Source organism: Saccoglossus kowalevskii, chromosome 3, assembly GCF_978046115.1.
Source record: "Saccoglossus kowalevskii chromosome 3, keSacKowa6.1, whole genome shotgun sequence".
NCBI classification, from domain to species: domain Eukaryota; kingdom Metazoa; phylum Hemichordata; class Enteropneusta; family Harrimaniidae; genus Saccoglossus; species Saccoglossus kowalevskii.
Window position 1 is genome coordinate 17,551,477 of NC_140643.1, and position 6,188 is coordinate 17,557,664.

Sequence of the window (6,188 nt, forward strand, 5' to 3'; positions counted from 1 at the left end):
GGATCATATTTATAAACCCAGACCCTAGCAATATATAGCATATCGTCGAAGCGTAAAAGTATGATCCAGACACCAGGCAGTATCTACCGCCATCTATGGCAGAAAATAGAACATATGAAATGGTGAAATTCAGCAATACCTGTAAACATAGAATATGGCATGCTGGAAAATTAGGGGACGAGTCTGGTCGGAAAAATATGTATATATGTCTTATTTACCCGGCGAAAAAATATAATAAGAAAAGTAACGTAGTTTGCTTGCACACAACAACATATGAAAACAAACAAATAATGTTTCACTTTTTCTACCGGTATAGAGTTGGGTTCGTGCCAGATATTGGTACATTCGTCATAGAACACTGTGGACTATAGAAATAAACGTAATCACTAACATATAATAGTCAATATTATTTTTTTATTACTTATAATGTGACTTTATGATGGCACATCAAATACATTATTATTTACAATGCTTTATCCAATAAGAATATAAACACTCGTCCATCTTTTAAAAGTTCATGATTGCCTTGTCTTTCCCTGGTCCTATTTATGTAAGTTCGGTCGATACACTGATAAAAGACACTATTAAAATAGTGCCCTCCGAATTCTCGGGACTTGAATCCGACCGTGACCTACTCGATATATTAAGTTTATGCATAATCAGCAATGCTTGGAAGAGTCTCGGCGCGTTGGTTGTACCAGGGAGGTAGTCTGTTGATCTGAAGAGGAGGCAGTCTGTGTTCTCGTGCGGGGACGGGTTGCGGCATGTTGTGGGGTTGATGTAAATAATCATTTTCAACCTTATTGTTACCGTCATCTTCTTGTGAGTTTCTTCTGTTAATACTGATTGTTTTAATGGAAGTTTCTCGTCCTTTTGCACGACGATATAGTGAAGCGACTTTCCTTTTCAGAGTCTTCCGTTTTTGACGCGTTTGTGGGTTGCCCGAACGGTCTGGACTTGTGTCTGGGGTTTTACTAACTGCACAGTCGTCGGACTTTTCGGGTTCATCCTTTCCAATTCTGTTGATATTGATTGTCTTAACGACAGTTTCTCGACCCCTTGCACGACGATATAGAGAAGTGACTTTCCTTTTTAGAGTCTTCCGTTTTTGACGCTTGTGTGAGTTGTCGGAAATGCAGTCTGGACTTGTATCTTGGGTATTGCCAATTATTGCACAGTCACCGGACTCTTGTATGTCGTTCTTTATTCTGTTGATATTAATTGTTTTAACGACAGTTTCTTGTCCTCTAGTACGACGATAGAGAGAAGTGACCCTTCTTTTTAGACTCTTCTTTTTGCGTTTTTGACGAGGTCTTGGTGAGTAGTCGGAACCGGGATCGGAAACGTGACCGAAATCCCGATTTTCATAAAACGCCCGCACTGGTCTCAAAGGCATAGCAGAGGAATTGGGACGGCAAGGCTCTGGTCCAAGTTCAATTTCTTCATAACTGTCATACCTGGTTAAGAGCGGCGAGGGATTTCTGGCGGAATGAACATCTTCCGAACAGCTATCGACATCTTCTACATCTCTAGAATCAAATTCATCGATGTCAACATTTTTGTTGTCAATCACTTGAACTTTAGTCTCACGTCCTGTTATCCGACGAAACTTTGAAACCATTTTTGATTTCAAACTCTTCTTCGTCGACTTCGGGGAAGAATCGGCGCATTCCAGAGACGCGCCACGCGTACTGGAAGTCGGACTCGGGCTTGTCATCTTGGGTTCACGATGTCTTACCTCACGTTCGGGACTGAGTGTACGTGCCTGACAACAAAACATTACTTCTGAATTACGTACGTTTTAGTAGCAAATGCACAGAATGACTCCTCCACGGCTCGTAACAGTTTGTCGAATGACTCTCTCTGGACTTGATGCTTTGTTTTTTCAACGTCGCCATGAGCAACGTATGTGACGTAAGGCGCGTCACGAAGTCCAAGAGCGCCAGATGCGTTGTGTCGTCACGGAACGCGCTCTCCCAGAACGGCGTAAAAAGAACGATCTGAAAGCGCGTGCCAGTCTAGTTTGGCGTTAGTGCGTCCTCTTGACAAGCACTCGCTCAATACATACCTGGAGAGTGAACGGCGCAAATTTTTGCAAACTTCAATACGTTTAGCGTTATAAAGTGGCTAAAAATATCCTTTTCTTGGAATCATCAATGAAAAAAATAAATAAATAAATAAAATAAAACAGAAACACTAGAAAGCTCATATGCGTGTTTTCGGCACCAATATTGAAACATGTCTAAGCATTGAGGTTTAGTTTGTTCTTGACTACATGTTGCGCCGTAAAATTGGGGTGTGTTAATACTTTTCATTCACATGAACTTAAAAGAATCAAATTGAAACCAAATTTCTGAGATTTGGTACCCACCCAACTGGTATTTATTTATTTATTTATTTATTTATTTATTTATTTATTTATTTATTTATTTATTTATTTATTTATTTATTTATTTATTTATTTATTTATTTATTTACAAAACTTAACAAACTGCTGCTGAGCTTAACACGTTTATTAATAAACGCAAACGGTTCAACGTACACACTTTTGCGACAGCTACGTAACAGGCGTATGCAGCGATAACACCCGTAAAACTCGCTAATTTCGCAGTATTGCCTCATTAAAGTATGGCAACTTGGATGCTAACTGCTGTTAACTTCGTGTTTGAGGTCTCGTATCTGCTATCGACACTCCACTCAATTATTCATACAAATTACACAACAAGCATAACATGCGGTATGCGGTTGTTGCAGCATCCACGAGCCACGCGCGTTTATTACAGGTATTCCCTTACATTTGTAAATATACACGAAAAGAATGAGATGCTAAAGCCCCATCGCGAATACATCGACCGCCCAGAAAAAAACAAATATAAAAATCTGTTAAGGGGAAAACATCTAGAAACCTGTACCCGACGCAATGGCAGATGTACCTACCAGGGGTGGATGTTGGGTGTCACACATTAAAGAGAATATATATATATATATATAGTGAAATTAAAAAAACATCGTGAGATGTTTGCAACCGAGACTGAATACATTAGAACACTCTTCCTACTATATACTCGTGAGCGTCATGGTTACTTGGCCACTAACCAACCACTAGCAAGTAGAATCTCCTGTGAATAATTTACATACGAAGGCTACGAAACACAGATAATTTATCATTCTTGGTGGCGGGTCACATCTTTGTTTGCAACAGCTTAGAAATTGTATGTTTAACACTTTTCGGGAGTGAACAGGTAAGATTATCGACGGAATCGCTTGAAAGGGGATTATCAATATTAATTGTGTTATGATCAAAATAGTTTATGTGTATTTATATTATGCGCTGCTATATTAAAGCTCAGACTAGTATTACTAGTATTACTAGTCTGAGATTAAAGCGTTTATATTAAAGATATATTAAAGTATGTTACCACGTAACCATAGTATCGTTATTTGCAATCTTTTTTCTAATAATAAATAGCGCCGCCTTTGCCGAATGGTTTTATTAATGACGTTTCTTCGTAATTTTAGTGGTGGGGTTTTATTTATTGTCGTTCCCAGGTATTCGATTTTTACCCACTTATAAAACAACAATTTCTACAAAACAACAACTTAATATATTCATAGCGAATGAGCATATTTAAACTTCTGGTCAACGTATTCGTATAGCTTTTTGCAAGCAGTCTGAGTATTAGTTCATTTTCATGACTCTAATACAAATATAAAACAAAAACAACTCCCTTTGTTTCTTCTATGATTACTCGTTCTCAGTTTGTCGTGGAGCGCCATGTAGAAAATAAATTGCACTCAATTTACAAATTGTAAATTACTGGCCACAAACAGTTTATCGAACAAAATGAAAGGGAGTTGGCTACCGTTTAACTAATCGCCGGATTTCTTCTACTCCCACAACGGGCATGTAGCCTGGTGAGGGCAGTATAACAGGAAGACTGCGAAGCACGTGTCATTCGAAGATTATACCAAAACTAGAAGTAATGAAATTGGTCTATAATTATTAAAACCTGTTCTTTATTCGTCGATCCATAACCTGTATACTGAATATCTTGTATACCTTCTGTCTTATCAATTTTAAAACAAATAGGACTAACTAGAGATTAATTTTAACAAATTCTAGATTTTTTTTTTTATACTGAATAATTTTAAAAATCCGCTGTTAAACAATACTGCGTTTGAATGGATCATATCAGGATATCTGTAATTATGTCAGGGCGTGTTAGACAGTAATCGGGTATCTAAATCATATCAGGATATCTGTAATTATATCAGGGCGTGTTAGACAGTAATCGGGTATCTAAGTCATATCAGGATATCCCAGATCATATCAGGGTATTTTCTATCATATCGGAGTTTGCTAGATCACGTGTTGATATATTAGATCATATAAGGATGTCTTAAATCATTTTATTATTTTTAATAGACAGACTAAGATGTCTGACAAATGCAATTACCAGAGTCGCATAATAATTGTATGGCAGAAAATAGAACATATGAAATGGTGGATTAAGCAATAGCTGTCAACGAAGAATAAGGCATTGTGGAAAATTAGGGGCGAGTCTGGTCGGAAAATATGTATATATGTCTTATTTACCCAGCGAAAAAATATAAAGTAACGTAGTTTGCTTGCAAACAACAACATATGAAAACAAACAAATAATATTTCACTTTTTCTACCGGTATAGAGTTGGGTTCTTGCCAGATATTGGTACATTCGTCATAGAACACTGTGGACTATAGAAATAAACTTAATCACTATCATATAATAGTCAATATTATTTTTTTATTACTTATAATGTGACTTTATAATGGCACATAAAATACATTATTGTTTACAATGCTTTATCCAATAAGAATATAAACACTCGTCCATCTTTTAAAAGTTCATGATTGCCTTGTCTGCTCCTGGTCCTATTTATGTAAGTTCGGTCGATACACTGATAAAAGACACTATCATAATAGTGCCCTCCGAATTCTCGGGACTTGAATCCGACCGTGACCTACTCGATATATTAAGTTTATGCATAATCAGCAATGCTTGGAAGAGTCTCGGCGCGTTGGTTGTACCAGGGAGGTAGTCTGTTGATCTGAAGAGGAGGAAGTCTGTGTTCTCGTGCGGGGACGGGTTGCGGCATGTTGTGGGGTTGATGTAAATAATCATTTTCAACCTTATTGTTACCGTCATCTTCTTGTGAGTTTCTTCTGTTAATACTGATTGTTTTAATGGAAGTTTCTCGTCCTTTTGCACGACGATATAGTGAAGCGACTTTCCTTTTCAGAGTCTTCCGTTTTTGACGCGTTTGTGGGTTGCCCGAACGGTCTGGACTTGTGTCTGGGGTTTTACTAACTGCACAGTCGTCGGACTTTTCGGGTTCATCATTTCCAATTCTGTTGATATTGATTGTCTTAACGACAGTTTCTCGACCCCTTGCACGACGATATAGAGAAGTGACTTTCCTTTTTAGAGTCTTCCGTTTTTGACGCTTATGTGAGTTGTCGGAAATGCAGTCTGGACTTGTATCTTGGGTATTGCCAATTATTGCACAGTCACCGGACTCTTGTATGTCGTTCTTTATTCTGTTGATACTAATTGTTTTAACGACAGTTTCTTGTCCTCTAGTACGACGATAGAGAGAAGTGACCCTTCTTTTTAGACTCTTCTTTTTGCGTTTTTGACGCGGTATTGGTGAGTAGTCGGAACCAGGATCGGAAACGTGACCGAAATCCCGATTTTCACAAAACGCCCGCACTGGTCTCAAAGGCATGGCAGAGGAATTGGGACGGTAAGGCTCTGGTTCAAGTTCAATTTCTTCATAACTGTCATACCTGGTTGTGATCGGCGAGGGATTTCTGGCGGTATAAACCTCTTCCGAACAGCTATCGACATCTTCTACATCTCTAGAATCAAATTCATCGATGTCAACATTTTTGTTGTCAATCACTTGAACTTTAGTCTCACGTCCTGTTATCCGACGAAACTTTGAAACCATCTTTGATTTCAAACTCTTCTTCGTCGACTTCGGGGAAGAATCGGCGCATTCCAGAGACGCGCCACGCGTACTGGAAGTCGGACTCGGACTTGTCATCTTGGGTTCACGATGTCTTACCTCACGTTCAGGACTGAGTGTACGTGCCTGACAACAAAACATGACTTCTGAATTACGTACGTTTTAGTAGCAAATGCA